This window comes from Mustela putorius, unplaced genomic scaffold, assembly GCF_011764305.1.
Source record: "Mustela putorius furo isolate JIRA1106 unplaced genomic scaffold, ASM1176430v1.1 tig00000129_pilon_pilon_pilon, whole genome shotgun sequence".
NCBI classification, from domain to species: Eukaryota; Metazoa; Chordata; class Mammalia; order Carnivora; family Mustelidae; genus Mustela; species Mustela putorius.
In genome coordinates, this window is record NW_025421290.1 from 39,686,755 (window position 1) to 39,703,718 (window position 16,964).

Consider the following 16,964-nt stretch of genomic DNA (forward strand, 5'->3'; position numbering starts at 1 on the left):
GGACAAAGAGTTAGCAGGAAGAACAAAGGGGCAAAGCACAAAATTTCTAAAGTCCAGATTCTCAGTTCCACAGAAGTTCCCAACCATAAGGTAATGCTTGTGAAGAGGTACCTCTTTGACTGTCCCAATCCATCCCTGGGTATGTTTCACGGTTCATGGGTTTGTGCATTATAGGTAGAGTTGTGAGGAAGGTACATTTAAATCTGACTTAGACATTTAAAGAGTAATCAGGCCAGCATTTTATTATTTAGGAGCAGGAAAAGTGGGTGGAAATGAAAAAGAAAAGCAAAATCTAATGATGGATATATTTCTAGGAGCACAAGAGTTTTTATAGCAACACCAGATTTCTCAAAAATGCCTACTGTGACTTGTACCCGAATGAATAAAAAACGCAATCATTTATTCTTGTGCATTGTGCCAATGTAAGAAAAGGGCTGCAATTCATCCAATGGTCTTAATTTAGACTGTTAGGAAGAGGAGAGGTTGGGAAAAAAAAGACAAGCTTTTCAAGTATCTGACACACATCTAGTATGGCTATTTAAGAACTGCTGAACATAAAAATCAAGTTGGGAGAAGGTGGGAGGAACTGAATTCTCATTTCCAGAGCATCACAAGGGTAGATGTGGTGCGTTTAGTCCCAACCTGCCGATGGTGGCTGCTTGGTCACTTGACAGGAGCCAGCTAGGGCTGAGTCTGAAAGCTAGAGAACACTCAACACGCCACTCCAGTTTATTAACGACGTTTTACTGGCAACAGAAGCCACTGATTTCTGCTAAATAAACGGTTGTGCTTTGCCCTTTAGCATGGAGACTTCTGGAAAGAACTTCAAGGAAACTGAGTACATTTGGGACTTTCAAGAAGAAATTTTTATCTGTGTGCTTTCCTCCCAAGTAGTTGGAAAACACGCCTCAAATACAATCTCTGATGTTGGTATTTTGTTACGTATTACCCTATAAACTAGCAGTGATAAACTTCTCTTTATAGGAAGGAAACTGGCGAAAGGGATGGGTATACAGCGTGAATTCTACAACAAAGAGTTAACCCCTCCCGGGTAACCTCGGCTCTGAGCGTCTGCCCCTTCCTTGCTTTCTACTGCGCAACCAAACTGTGCCCGAGCTTGAACCAACCATGACCATCACATCCCTTGCCAGTTGACTTAACAGACGCTTTTGGCAGCCTATCATAACTTCGAACTGCCCAACCATCAACCAATGACAACTAGAGCTTGGTCCTGGGCTCTCCGGGTCCGAACGGGGGCTAATACCGGGTCCCGGAAAAGGGGCGGTGAGGAAGCTATGACGGACGGCTGCGCTCGGCCAATCAGGGCAGAAAACCGCCTCCCCACTATCCAATGGAGAGGTAGAAAGTATGAAATGGGGTGGGCCTGTTGTCATGGGGGAGGTGGTGGCGCTTGGTGGCTACTGGCGGCCGAGGTAGAGGCAGTGGCGCTGGAGTTGGTTGGGGGCAGCGTCAGGTGAGTGCCGGTATCGCGGGCTTGGGGTCTGGGGGCCGTCGCGGGGCGGAAACTCCACCTCGGTGCTCCGGAGGCAGAGGCCAGAAGAAGGGGCCTTGGACTGTGGGCCGGGTCGGGCCGGGGCCAGGGCGGCGGCGGCGGCGGCGGCTGCGGCGAGTTCGCGCTGACTGGACTGGTGGGAGAATGGCCCGGTTCCCGGCGGCGGAGTTCGGGTTGGCAAGATAGGCTGGGGCCGGACCCTAGTGTTTCTGGTTTGGAGATCTCTTGGGACGTCCCGCTGCTTGGGTCTGGGGCACTGAGCGGCGGCCGGTGTGTGAGGGGTAAAACCCCTCGGGAGACGGGAGCGGACGGGGTCCTGGTGGGGGGGCGGGAGGGGGTGGATGACCCGGGGTGACTGGCAACGACCTGGTCCGAGGACCGGGTGACTTGGGAATACGCACCCAGCACAGCTTGGGTGCGAGGGAGCAGAGGAACCCGGGAATCCCAGGAGCGGCCCGAGCGGGGAGAGCTGGGGGGCCAGGAAACTGGGAGTGGCCAGGGTCCGAGGGAGCCGGGAGACCGCGGGCGGTCAGGGTTCGGAGTGACAGTGAGCGGCCTGGGTCCGAGCGAGGGGGTCGAGGAAAGGCGGGTTGGGGGGGGGGGAGGGGTTTGCTGGGGACCCGCTGGGGACCCTCTGTGGAGGGCAACTGTCGGAGGGTGGAGGGCTCCCGGGGGAGTCCCGAGCCGCGGGTTTTAGGAGGGTGGGACCTGTGGAGACCTTGAACAGCTGGGCTTGAGCCGGAGCGCCCTGCCCCCACTGCTGGTCTGGGATGGGATACCCAGGACTGGACTGGGAGCTCCTGGTCTGAGGATCCGCGGGGGATCAGGGATCCTCGAGGAGTAGCTCGGATTCGATACTAGGGTGAAGGGGGTCTACTGGGGAGTGGAAGTTGTCTCAGTTGGAGAGAAGTCAAGCAAAATGACACAGGGGTGGGCGGGGAGAAATAATTTCCTTGTAGGAAGCGCGTAGTAGATAGGGCGTAGTTGGAGGGAACGAGAAAGTTGGTCAGGAAGAGAGTGGTGGTCTTGTGGAAACTGGCCAGAATAGTAGGTGGGAGAAATTAGCATTGTGGCCATTAGTAGATTTTAAGGACTAAAGAAATAGAAGAAACTTTGGCTTCGTATATACTCAGATGTAAGAGAAAAAGCGCCTAAAAGGGTTAAGTGGCTTGCGTTCCAGTGCTTTAGGAAAAAAATGTTTTAGAATGACACCAGTGATTAGAAAATGAGGACGTTGACGGAAGGGTGAATTTGAAAGGGAAAAGAAGAGAAGTAGCTGAAACTAAGGGAGTAAAACGGGGGATTTGATCAGAAAGAGGGGAGTCATGAAAGGATGGACATACCCTGACCAAATTACAAATAAATTTGAATTCAAGTTCCACCACTTAGCTTGGACAATTTAACCTCTCTGTGCAAGTTTCCTCGTCTGTATAATAGGGATAATAATAGTCTCTATTTCATAGGGTTGTTTTTTCACATGAGTTAATATTTGTAGAACTTTGAGAATAGTGGCTGCCACGGAGTGAGTGAGCCGTGGGTACTTACTGACTGGATTGTTAAATAAAGGAAAAAGACCAGGGATTTTTTATGCTGTGGTTCTCAAACTTTAGTTTACACCAGAAACATTTTGGGCTTGGTAAAATACGGACTGCTGGCCCCCTCCAGAGTTTCTAATTCAGTGAGTTTGGAGTGGGTCCTGCGAATTTGCATTTATCTCAGGTGATGCTTTTGTTGGTCAGAGGATCACACTTTAAAAACCACTTGCTTCCATGAAAACAATAATAATGTAGCAACCTTAAAATATCTGTGTCTCCTGCTAGAGACAAGTGGAGGCAGATTGCCAGAATGACCCAAATATAAGGGATACCCTCTGAGAAGCCTGTGTTTTTCAAACTGGATCATGATTTATTAGTAATTTATAAAATCAAGTTAGTGGGTTACCATGGCATTGAAAATAAAGTGAAATAGAACAGAATTATAGTTTCCTTGGTAAGGAAAAGTATTGTTTGGGACATTTTTCTCATATATGTGTGTTCTAGGTCACAATGTAAAATGTATTTCTTACAGGCAAAAGAGTTTAAAAAACTGTTTTGAGCCATGCAGTGCAGCAAAAGTGACCCTTCAGGAGGGGGTTTTTAGGACTGGGTTTATTATTTATGTCTTTATTTTTCTTTTTTTGGTAATTTGTCTCCGGTGGAGACATTCTATTACATTTATTCTTCTGATTCGGTTTCTCTTATGTTTGCTTGATCACATATTGTGTTGTGCCTCTTTTTAGATACTGAGAATCTTTGGTATGAGGACTTAAGGAAATGTGAGGCAGAGAAATGAAATCGAGTGATGTTTCTTAGATGTGGTACACCTTTGTTTCACTATGCCTTCTTGTTTATCCTTTCTTTTTATACCACTGTACTGTAAAGCACTGTTTGTAAAAAACCCAAGTATACAATAGACATATTGCTGAAATGGACTGGTTTGAGAAGAGTTCTTGTATAGAAAATAAGCAAAAAACAAGTAAAACCCATTTCAAAGGAGAAAAGCAAAGGAGTGTTTCCTTTTTAAAAGAGTGAGAGTTATTTAAAGCTTCTTGTGGCCTTACATTAATACAAAGCATATAATATAGAAGCATTTTTAAGGGAATCAGATATACTTTTGTATTTTAGATTTCTAGGTTTCTGAAGAGCGAAGAAAGTGGTAATAATCCACAGTAAAATGTACCTGGGATAGAGGCCTAACTACAAAGTAAATAGTTTATGAAGCAGGAGCTTTTGTTTTGATGTTTTTCTCCCTTGAGAATGAACTGTATGTGGCATGTGTTGTAAATTTAACTTGTTTGAGGGATTTAAGTGTAATCTACAGTAACTTTTTAAAGCTGAAGAATATGTATGTATTTTCTGTGCTGTCTTTGGTTTGATATTTCTTCTATAAAAACCTAGATGGTTTATATTTAGGAAGAGTTGATTTAGGTTAGTTTTTGTGGATATAAGAACTGAGAAAGCAGTATGGAAAACAGAGATTCTTACAGTTCTCCTTAAAATTTTTAATCCAAGGGATTTATGTAACCCTTTCATTAATGTTTTATGAAATTGTAAAGAAACTCTTGGTGTAGCTTTGCATTAGGATTAAAAAAAAATTATTTGAGGGAGAGAGGGAGGGAGAGTACATGAGCAGGGGCGGGGGAGAGGGAAAAGCAGACCTTTGCTGAACAAGGAGCCTGAATCAGGGCTGGATTCCCAGGATCCTGGGATCACAGCCTGAGCTGAAGGCGGATGCTTAACTTTCTGAGCTACCCAGATGCCCCACATTAGGATTTTTTAACATAATTTCTTGTCTCTCAAAAATAATTTCTCTTAGATTTTTATGTTTCATTAAAATTTCAATTTTTGTTTTGAAGACTACAAAACATAAAATCATTACATATTTGAATTGAAAAACACAGTCTTTTCACAGAATAAAATTACTGATTTTTATGACAAAGTTTCTAAGGATGAAAGCTTTTGAATTCCTTGCATTGCATTACATGGAGTATTCCTACCACCAAAATGGTCGTTCTGTAAGGCACTGTGCAGTTGGTGGGCACATTTGTAGGGATCATTCAGTTTTTTACTGACTGATGGAGGAATGTAAAATCTTAATAATTGAGTGTGGGAAAATATGAAAGTTCATTCTTTGTGAACATTCAACCAGTTTGATTACTTGCTTCTTAATAAATGGACTTTATTCAGTCGACTTATTATTCACCCATAATTTAATCACACTTATCTATGAATAGCTCTGATTGCTCAACTTACTTTACAGTGAGATTTGTTAATCTGTAGTTGAATGAATGGTGGTTTTTAAATCCCAAAGAAACTTTATGTTCCAGACTGTACGATTTAGTGAGACTTAATTTCATATATCAAAGAAAATTCAAGTAAATGATTTTAAAAAGTAGAAGTTCAATTAACACTAGTTAATTAAATTTATTTTCTATTTCAGTAGCGTTTTCTCCTCTTTTATTAATAGCTTCCAGTCTGCTCTCTCTGCTTCTAGCCTTTATACAGTAAACCCTAATGGAAACTTTGGTGCCTGAAAAATCTAGTTTGTAAAAGTAGAGAAACATGCCTAGTTTTCAGTTTGCTGAGAGAACTACTTTTATCAGGAAAGGTCCTGTGGTAAACGTATCACCTTAAGAAAAAAAAGTTTTATTTAATAGAGTACTTGAAAACCAGCATTTTATTTTGGGCTTGCCATAACGTCTATTGTGTTTGATAGATTTTGATTTTCACAGAACGGCTCCTGAATTCTCCCAGTTTCTGAACTCTGATACATGGTTCCTTGATAGGGCTAGAGAGAATGGAAACAGTTGTACTCCTTAAATATTAAAAAAGAATTTTGCTATCTTATTTTTTTTAATCTTGACATTAAAATAAATCCTTTTGTTTGCCAAGAGAATTTGTTTCAGTAATACAACCTATTGGAAATTTCATTATTAAAGTTAGAAATAGTATATAAAGCCTTAGGATACTTGTTCAGATGTGAGACACCGGTTCTGATAAGTAGGATGTCCTTATGATACTGCTATGTATTTTTGAGAATGTAAAATATCCACAGTTGAAATCTTGGGGCAAAAGAAGGATTGAAACTAAGGAAGAATGAGGAGAATACGGACATGTGTTTAAGGAGGAGTCTGGAGGATCTGTAGGAAGTATGTCTAGAGTAGTGAGCCACTCTTGGCAGTTTTCCTAGAGTGACATATGTAAAGGAGGATGATCCTATTTGCAGCATTCTCCCATGGACGTATTTTTTGTTCTGTGCAGTTTCCACTGCTTGCCATGACTCTTCCTTTGTTATCTTCCACTCGGGAAAGCAGGTCAGAATGCAAGTGAATAGACTGAGAATTGCTAGTCCTGGAGGATAGGAGTCTGGGCAGGACCATGTGGAATTAGGAGGCTGGACACTTGTCTCTGCTTCTGTAGCTCTTCCGAATAGGTCCCTAGCAATTGTCCCTAGGCCAAACCATACCACTTGTCCTTCCCAGTGAAGGTCTGGGATTAAGCAGTGGGAAGAGACCCCCTGTCATCTAAATGGGTTACCAAGGAGCTGGTGTATTAATAATTAGTGTTCAGTGACTTCCCCTTCTCTCACCACCAAATCTCTGTTTCTCCTCGCTGGCTGATTCCTTATGTTCGCCTAATCAGGATCAAAGTCCTGAGTTCTCTGATTAGATAGCAAAATTTTAATTGTGGTAACTTGTTTATAGTAAGGTACATATAGTTAATTAGGAAAATGATTATCAGATTCTTCTCCAGTTATTTAGGGAGGAAGAAGGATTGAAAGCTGTGGAAAGTCCTGAATAAGGGCAAAGTCATGGAAGCCAGCAACACAGGGAAATATAATATTAGGTTGACTTCAGAAACTTAAACTTCAATCTTGAGTTCTTGACTCTGTTGTCTTATTTTTAGTCCCATCTGTTGAATAACTTGGATCTTTCTTTTAATTCAGTTATATTTTTTGCCTTTAAGTCACAGTAAAATTCTTAATTATTTATACCCAGATTAGCAATGTTATAACTAATTCCTAAATTCTTTTCGGTTATGAAGCATAGCTATGGAACCTGTTAGATAAATTTTTCATTAGATCTTACTTCTGGGTTTTTTTAAGCTAATATTTAAGTATCGAATCTCCTTGGCATTGAGTATCCTTAACATAGTGTGGCAGTTCTCAATCTGCAAATCTTTGAATTGGGGTGGATGTTGTACAGTTAATTCATTTGCTCATCAAATGTTATCTGACAAAAAGTAGTCAGTAGTAGACAAAAGTAGTAAGTTCTAAAAATATAATTATACTTAAAAATATGTATATACTTAGAACTTACTACTTTTATATATATGCATATGCATATGTTATCCATATTATATAAATGTTGAATGAATTAAATTTTTTATTTTGAAGGTTAGACTGAATTCATAGAAGCTTTGGTTGTTTTGACTATTTGCTTTGTCAGTGGATATTGAATATTCAGCTATTATCATATAGGGATTAGATACTATTTTGACTTTTTAAAAATTTTAATTTATTTATTTATTTTTACTATTTTGACTTTTGAAAAGGTTCATCCTTTAAAGCTCTTAGCCTGCTTTTTCTATCTTTTCCTTACCCAAATGTGCCATTTTAGAAACCCTAGTATACTTCTGTTTCCCCCAACATGGTGTATGCATTCTTTTTCCTCTCTTTTGGGCAGCTTTATTCAGGTATAATTGACATACAATGAAATTGCAGATGTTTTAGGTATACGGTTTGATGAGTTTTTACCTATTTATCCACCACAATCAAGATAAAGAACATACTTAACCATTCTAAAAGTTTCCTTGTGCCTGTTTATAATCTATCTCTCTTTCCACCCTTAGAGGTAACCACTAATCTGTCATAGATTATCTGCATTTTCTAGAATTTTATGTAAAGATAATTAGAGTATGTACTTTTTTTGATAGGGAGGTCTGGCTTCTTTCACTCCACCTAATTTATTTGAGATTTATCCATGTTATTTTGTGCATCAGGAGTTTATTCCTTTTTATTGTGGAGTAGTATTCCAATATATAGTTATATCACAATTTTAAAAATCTCTTGTTGATAGACATTGGATTTTTTCAAGTTTTTGGCTGTTCACACAAAGCTGCTATGAACATTCCTGTACAAGTTTTTTTTTTTTTTTTTAAAGATTTTATTTATTTATTTGACAGAGAGGGATCACAAGTAGGCAGAAAGAGAGGAGGAAGCAGGCTCCCCGCTGAGCAGAGAGCCCGATACGGGACTCGATCCCAGGACCCTGAGATCATGACCCGAGCCAAAGGCAGCGGCCTAACCCACTGAGCCATCCAGGCACCCTTTTCTTTTTTTTTTATTAAGATTTTATTTATTTATTTGACAGGCAGAGAGAGAAGGGGAAACACGCTCCCTGCTGAGCGGAAAGCCCGATGTGGGCTCAATCCCAGGACCCTGGGATCACAACCTGAGCTGAAGGCAGAGGCTTTAACCCACTGAGCCACCCTGAGCTCCTGTACAAGTTTTTATATGGACATGTGTTTTCATTTTTTTTTTTTTAAGATTTATTTATTTGAGAGAGAGAGCAAGCTCGCACATGTGGAAGGCAGAAAGAGAGAACCCTAAGCACACTCCCCACCGAGTGCAGAGCCTGACTGGGGCTCCATCCTGCGACCCATGAGATCATAACCCTGGTGGAAACCAAGGGTCAGTGGCCCAACCAACCAAGCCATCCAGGGGTCCCTTCATTTTTTTGGGTGTATCTCTAGTAGTAGTAGAATTTCTGGTTTTATATGGTAACTCAGTTTTCCAAAGCAGCTATATATGCCATTTTATATTTCCACCAAGAGAGGCAGTGAGCATTCCAGAGAGCATTCCAAATCCTCACCTACACTTGTTATTACTTTTGGTTTTTTATTACAGCTATCCTAGTAGGTGTGAAGGGATAACTCGTTGTGGTATTCCTTTGAATTTCCCTGATGGCTAATGAGAGTTTTTTCATGGGTTTATTGCCTGTTTATCTTCTTTGGAGAAATGTTTTTTGGGTCCCTTTCCCAATTAAAAAATGGGGTTGGGACGCCTGGGTGGCTCAGTTGGTTAAGCAGCTGCCTTTGGCTCAGGTCACGATCCCAGCGTCCTGGGATCGAGTCCCACATCGGGCTCCTTGCTCCGCAGGGAGCCTGCTTCTCCCTCTGACTCTGCCTTCCACTCTGTCTGCCTGTGCTCGCTCTCGCTCGCTTTCTCTGACAAATAAATAAAATCTTAAAAAAAAAATGGGGTTATTTGCCTATTATTATGTAGTGTGAGTTGTAAAAATATATATTCTGGACACAAGTCCCTTATGGATACTGGATTTGCAACTAATTTCTTTCTTCCTTCATTCTTTTCCTTCCTCTCCTTTTCTTTCTATTCTGTTCTGTTCCTTTCCTTTCCTTCCTCCCTTCCTTTCTTTGAAAGTGTATTTATCTATTTATTTTGTAATCTCTACACCCAACATGGGGCTCTAGCTCATGACCCCAAGAACAAGAGTCACATACTCTTCTGACTGAACCAGCCAGGGGCCTTTGTTACAAAAGTTTAGTAAACTATTCTGCTTTGTTACTAATTCTTCCAAGTAGCAGTTTGTTGGCCTTTTGGTCTAGTGTGGCAGTTGGGGTCATGGTGCCAAGGGAAGCATTTTAGAGTTGCAGGAGTGGTTTATAAATGAATCCACTGATCTAAATATCTGATTGTGTAATTTCATCCTTACATTGTTTCATACTTGGACATTGAATGAAGTTCAGGTGTCATTTTTCTCCTGACAGTGCACCCATGTGTCCATAGTTCTATAGAAGCTTCAGTGTTGGACCTTTAATGGAAATCAGGGTCAGATTTTTAAACATCTTACTTAAGGGAAGAGTAGTTTCTATTATACCCATTCTTTTTTTCCCCCTCTTTCCCCCCCTACTCTCCCTACCTCCCTCTTCATTTTTTTGTTTTTGTTTTTTCTTAAGATTTACTCTATTTTTAAAACAATTTACTTATTTGTGCGTGAGAGAGAACTCACACACAAGCAGGGAGAGCTACCTGCAGAGCAGGCAGAAGGAGAAGGCTCACCACTGATCAAGGTGCGTGATGCAGTTGATCCCAAGACTCTGGGATTGTGACTTGAGCTGAAGGTAGAAGCTTAACCAACTGAGCCACCCAGGCATCCCAAGATTTATTTATTTTAGAGGGAAAAAGCATGTGTGCAAGCATGAGCAGAGGGAGAGAGAGAATCTCTAGCTGACTGCTTGCTGAGTGGGGATGACACACATGGGGGCTTGATCCTGGAAACCCCAGAGATCAGGACTTGAACTGAAATCAAGGATCAGAGGCTTAACTGACTGAGCCACCCAGGTGCCCCTCCCCTCTTTAACTTACCTACCCTAGTACCTTTTTATCTAAAGAAGAAACTTTTGAATTAAGCACATAGCCTTTTCCTGAGGGAAAATAAAATACTAAGGCCTTATTATTTAAATTGGAAATTCAAGGAAATGTTCTATAGTGATGATTAAAACATTATAGAGAAAAAATTTTAAGGATTTTAATTAACTTTGGTAAATTCAAAATCAAGAATTAGTATAACTAATATCATAGTTTTCTTTCCCATGTAATCTTAGTTGAAGTTGAGAAATAGCATGGTATTTTCCTTTCCGTTTAAAATATAATATAAATGTAATTCTTTTACAGTTTGTGTGATTTACTTAGCATTTTCAGATAAACTGATTCTTTTTTTTTTTGAAGATTTTTATTTATTTATTTGACAGAGAGATCAAGAGGAGGCAGAGGAGGCAGGCAGAAGGAAGGGGGAAACAGGCTCCCAGCTGAGTAGAGAGCCTGATGCAGGACTCGGAGATCATGGCCTGAGCCAAGGGCAGAGGCTTAACCTACTGAGCCACCCAGGTGCCCCTAAATTGATTCTTTGTTTAAAGAACATTTAACGGGAACTTCTGTATGGCTCAGTTGGTTAAGTGACCAACTCTTAACTTCCACTCAGGTCCTAATCTCATGGGTTGTAAGATCCAGCGTTGGGTTGGGTCTCTGAGCTCAATGGAGAGTCTGCTTGAGATTCTATCTCTTCCTCCCCTTCTTTCTCTCCTTTTCAAGTAAGTCTTTTTAAATTTAATTTTATTTTTTGAAAAGATTTTGTTATTTGAGAGAGAGAGAATAAAAATAGAGAGGCAGTATGAGAAGGGGAAAGGAAGAAGCAGGGACTCCAGGATCATGACCTGGGCTGAACTCAGTCGCTTAACCAACTGAGCCTCCCAGGTGCCTCAAGTAAATCTTAAAAAAAAAAAAACACAAACAAAAAAACATTTAACACTAAATTGAGCTCTTTTTCCATATGTTTTAATAGGCATTATATTTTCTTTTTGGAGCTCTTAGGAGCAAAGGGAAAAGTATAGATCTTTTACATGGTATTTGAATTTTGTGTGTTCCATTTCTCTTTGTGGAGTTCTGCTTTTTTAGAATATGAGGGCAGTACTTTGCCAAGTGAGAACTAATTTCCTGGGAAGGCAGGTTGCTGGCTTGACTTCTGGCTGTGCCTTAGTCCTATGCAAAATAATGAAATCACCTAATTTTTTCCTCTAATTCAAATTAAACATGATTGGTTTATATTTGCATTGTATTGAATTCTGTAACCTTTTTTTATAGATTTGTTAATGTACCTTGAAGGATTTTGACTTCATTTGTTAAGTTGGCTATTTGTATCTGAAATAATACTAATGATGTGTTCCTTCAATGAAGCTTCTTACTCTTTTGGTCTCCCCCTCTCCACAGTAGATGTAGTTAGTGTGGGATATCACTTGTGCTTTTATTTTTTTTTTAAAGATTTTATTTATTTATTTGACCCAGACAGAGATCACAAGTAGGCAGAGAGGCAGGCAGAGAGAGAGGAGAAAGCAGGCCCCCTGCTGAGCAGAGAGCCCGATTTGGGGCTTGATCCCAGGACCCTGGGATCATGACCTGCGCCAAAGGCAGAGGTTTTAACCCACTGAGCCACCCAGGTGCCCCTCACTTGTGCTTTTACAAGAAAGCCCAGACACTGAAATATAGTCATAATTTCTATGATATTGATCCTTCATTCTTTTTTAAAAGATTTTATTTATTTATTTTGAGAGAGAGTGTATGTACATGCACACATGTAAGTGAGGGAAAGGGCAGAGGGAGAGAGGGAATCGCAGGTTAACTGTACTCTGAGGGTGCAGCCCGATGAAAGGCTCAAGGCAGGGCTTGATCCCACCACCCAGAGCATGACCAGAGCTGAAATAAAGAGCTAGGCACTCAACCCAGTAAGCCACCCAGGTGCTCTGACCCTTCATTATTTTTTTTAAATGACATTAACATTTATTATCTATTTTTTCCTCATGCAGATTTTTACTGAACACATAATTTTGGAACTTGTTTTTTTTTTCTTTTTAAGGTTCCACACTGGGCATCGAGCCCAATGCAGATCCTGAACCCATGACCCTGAGACCAAGACCAAGAGATGGTCACTTAACTGACTAAACCACCTAGGCACCCCTGGAACCTACTTTTATTTTAAACATACATTTTAATATCATAATTATTTGAAAACAGTTTAAAACAGCTGAGGAATATTCCATTAAAGAATATATCATCATTTATACAAGGGATTTCCATAGTTTCACATTCAGATTATTAATTTCCAATTATTATAGACAAAACATCATAGAATATTGCTAAACATAGATATTTGTCCACATTTCTATAATGTTAAGATAGATTTCTATAAGTGGAATTACCAATTACCAAGTCAAGGTATACATTTCTGAGGGTTCTTAAGAGAGCAAAACATTGCATAATTCCTTTCTAGAAAGGTTGTACAAATTTATGTTTCCATTAACGGTGTATGAGGTTGAGATATATACCCTTGCCAGCAGTGTTATCATTTAAAAATATTTGCTAATTTGATAGGGAGAAAATAGTAACTAGTTTCTGAAATTTTTATTTTATCATTAGTGGAACATTTTAAATATTATCATTAGCCTTTAAGTATTTCCTTTAAGTGAAGTTATATTCCTGTTCTTTGCTCTTTTTCTTTTTCTTTTTCTTTTTGAGTGGTCTCTAATTTTTTTTTTAAGATTTTATTTATTTGAAAGAGATCACAAGTAGGCAGAGAGGCAGGCAGAGAGAGGGGGGGAAGCAGGCTCCCTGCTGGGCACAGACACCCTCTCCCCCAATGTAGGGCTCCATTCCAGGACCCTGAGATCTTGATCTGAGCCGAAGGCAGAGGCTTAACCCACTGAGCCACCCAGGCACCCCTCTTTCAGTTTTGTTTTGCCCTCCCTCCTTGCCACTGCTTTCTGATTTTATCTGTTCTTGAATTTCATATACATGGAATATATACTCTTTATCTGGCTTCTTGTCTTTAACATATTTTTGAGATTGATTTTGTTTTGTATATTTTTTTGTTAAGGAAATAGAGCAATTGTATGCCCTTTTAAATAAAATGCCATTTAAACCATCCCTAGACTACAGTTTAAGTATTCAATTTACCTCAGGTCCAAGTTGTCACTCCCTAAGACGTGGTTTCCTATGAAGTAGCCATTTTAAGTGAGTCTTCTTTTTTATATCTACATGGATGATTTCTGGAGGGAACACTCAGGAGGAACATATACCAAGAACACATAAGAAAAAAAATACATGTACACATACATTTAAGGGTTTCACTTAATAAAAGTAGTATTGCTTAATAAAACCCTGAGATTTATTTGTCCCTCTCTCTCTCTTTTTAAAAATTAAATTAAATTAAAATTTTTTGTTTTTTCTTTCTTTTTTTAAAAAATTATTTTTATTAACATATAATGTATTATTGGGTACAGGTCTGTGAATCATCAAGCTTACACATTTCACAACACTCACCATAGGACATAGCCTCTGCAATGACCTTTTTTTTTTTTAAGTTTTTAGACTTTTTAATTTTAATTTTAATTTTTTTAAAGATTTTATTTATTTATTTGACAGAGATCACAAGTAGGCAGAGAGAGAGAGGAAGGGAAGCAGGCTCCCTGCTGAGCAGAGATTCCGGTGATGCTGATGATGCTTCGGGGCTCCATCCCAGGATCCTGGGATCATGACGTGAGCAGAAGGCAGGGGCTTTAACCCACTGAGCCATCCAGGTGTGCCAAGATTTTTATTTTTGAGCAATCTCTACACCCAGTGTAGGGCTTGAACTCACAGTCCCTGAGATCAAGGCTTGCATGCTTTACCGTCTGAGCCAGCCAGGTGTCATTTGCTACTTAAAAGCACTAAAAAATTCCTTGGAAGTTTTATCTTGTGGCAGAAAAACCTCAAGTGGGTTACTAAACAAAAAAGGTTATTTTCAGAATAAAAATGATTTTCAATGATGGATTAAAATACATTTTAAAATGAGACAGAACTTGAAAATAGACATCCTCATTAAGTAATAAATTCAAATCATTAGTGTAGATAGCAGATAACTTACTAGGTCGCACAGTATTCCATTTTATGAATACCACACTTTGTTTTTCTGTTGTCCTTTTGATAGTCATTTGTGTTATTTCCAGTTTTTGCCTGTTAGTAATAAGGCTGCTATTAACATTCTTGTACAGGTCTTTTTGTGAACATATGTTTCATTTCTTTTGGTCGGATTACCTAAGAGTGGAATTGTTACATCACAGGGTAGATGTATGTTTAACTGTAAGAAATTGCCAAATGATTATCCACTAGCAGTGTATGAGGTCTGGTTACTGCCTATCATTGCCACGACCCGAGTTGTTAATTTCTTTCTTTCTTTTTTTTTTTTTAAAGATTTATTTGTTTGTCAAAGTGAGCACAGGCAGACAGAATGGCAGGCAGAGGCAGATGGAGAAGCAGGCTCCCGCTGAGCAAGGAGCCCGATGTGGGACTCGATCCCAGGACGCTGGGATCATGACCTGAGCCGAAGGCAGCCCCTTAACCAACTGAGCCACCCAGGCGTCCCAGAATTGTTAATCTTTGATTTTTTTTTCTTTTTTTTTTGCCAGTCTAGTGGGTATAGAATGATGTCTTAGGGGCATCTGGGTGGCTTAATGGCTTAAAGCCTCTGCCTTCGGCTTGGGTCATGTTACCAGGGTCTTGGGATCGAGCCCTGAATCAGGCTCTCTGCTCGGCAGGGCGCCTGCTTCGCTTCCTCTCTCTCTGCCTGCCTCTCTGCCTACTTGTGACCTCTGTATATGAAATAAATAAATAAAATCTTAAAAAAAAATATAATGATGTCTTAGAATGTTTTTTATTTGCATTTTTCAGATAACTAAAGATGGTCAACATTTATTCTTTTTTTTGATTAAAATCTTTATAAGAGCAGATTTGCAGATTAATAGTAAATATATTAATAAAAGGTTCAGTATATTTTATTACTATATATGGATCTAGACTTATTAATCTGGTCTGTAAGGTCAGAGTTTAATTTTTTTTTTTTCTAAAGAATTTATTTATTTATTTGACAGAGAAAGAGCACAAGCAGGGAGAGCAGGAGAGGGAAAAAAGCAGGCTTCCCACTGAGCAGGGAGCTGGATGTAGGGCTCCATCCCAGGACTCTGGGATCATGATCTGAGCTTAAGGCAGACACTTAATGACTGAGCCACCCAGGCACCCTTAACCTGTAATTAAAAATAAAATGAAAAATATTTATTTCGGGCGCCTGGGTGGCTCAGTGGGTTAAGCCGCTGCCTTCTGCTTAGGTCATGATCCTGGGGTCCTGGGATCGAGTCCCGCATCGGGCTCTCTGCTCAGCAGGGAGCCTGCTTCCCTCTCTCTCTGTGCCTACCTCTCTGTCTACTTGTGATCTCTCTGTGTCAAATAAATAAATAAAATCTTTTAAAAAAATTTATTTCAAGTGTAAGATTTTCTAGAAGTTCCGTATCATAGTGATAATTCATAGATTTCTTGGAGACAAATAAACTTTTGCTGTTGATTTAATACTTGTGAGAATTTTGTTTGATAAGTAAATGATTTAAAAGGAAGACTTGAGGCTGTGTTTTGTAGAGCTGTTGTATGAATTTGGTAAATTGAATCATTGATTCAGGAACATTAAAATTGCATGATCTGGCTAGGACACTAGCTTGTATTTGAGCCACTTGAGAGAACTGATAGTCTATTAGTGGGATTAGGTGGTAGTAGTAACACTAGCCGCAGCTGATGCTGTATTCCAGGCATCGTTCTAAGTGCTTTATAGGCAACTCATTTAATTCTCACAATAACTCCTGCGAGGGTAGGTATTATGATCTTTATTATTATTATTAAATATTTTATTTATTGAGAGAGAGTGTGCATGTGTGTGTGAGCTCAAGTTGGCAGGGAGGGGCAGTGGGAGAGGAAGGAGCAGGTGCTCCATCCCAGGACCCCAGGATCATGACGCCAGCCCAAGGCATTAACTGACTGAGCTATCCAGGTACCCTGTCATTATTATCCTTATTTTCCAGTTGAGAAATTTTAGGTAAGAGATTAAGCATTTACCCAAAATCATAGAGCAAATGGTGGACTCAAACATAAATAGTCTGGCTCCCGAGGTCAGTTCTTACCGTTCAGTGCTTAAGTGATTAAATACAGTCAATTTTATGTTCTTTATAGAGCATATCCTTCTGTGGTACTGGTGGTCATAGTGTAAATTGGGATTTCAATTTTGCAGATAGGTTCACGTTTTCAAGGTTCTCTACAAGTCTCCTTCACTTCACTATCAGTACTCCTGCATGTATCCCAGGGGGGTAATTTATGGAAGGAAAGTTTCATCTGAATTAACAGATGGTGAACAACCCTAGTAACCTGAGATTGAGTGCTTTTCTAGAGATGTCATGTCTGTCTATACCTTAATTGAGCCTTTGGAATTGGAGCAACTACTTTCAGACAGTCTTCAGCCTTGTTTGTTTAACTGGTCTCTGTG

At 39.8% G+C, this 16,964-nt stretch overlaps 1 protein-coding gene across 8 annotated transcripts in view; it reads left to right on the top strand.

Moving 5' to 3' along the window:
• Positions 1-1,387: 1,387 nt before the first annotated feature.
• The window catches only part of NUMB (NUMB endocytic adaptor protein), a 188,481-nt gene continuing 172,904 nt past the window's right edge, over positions 1,388-16,964 (top strand). For all 8 annotated transcript variants that reach the window (XM_045072678.1, XM_013057483.1, XM_045072677.1 and 5 more), the window contains exon 1: positions 1,388-1,474. The gene's annotated coding sequence lies outside the window, so the exon portion shown is untranslated. The remainder of the gene's footprint in view (positions 1,475-16,964) is intronic.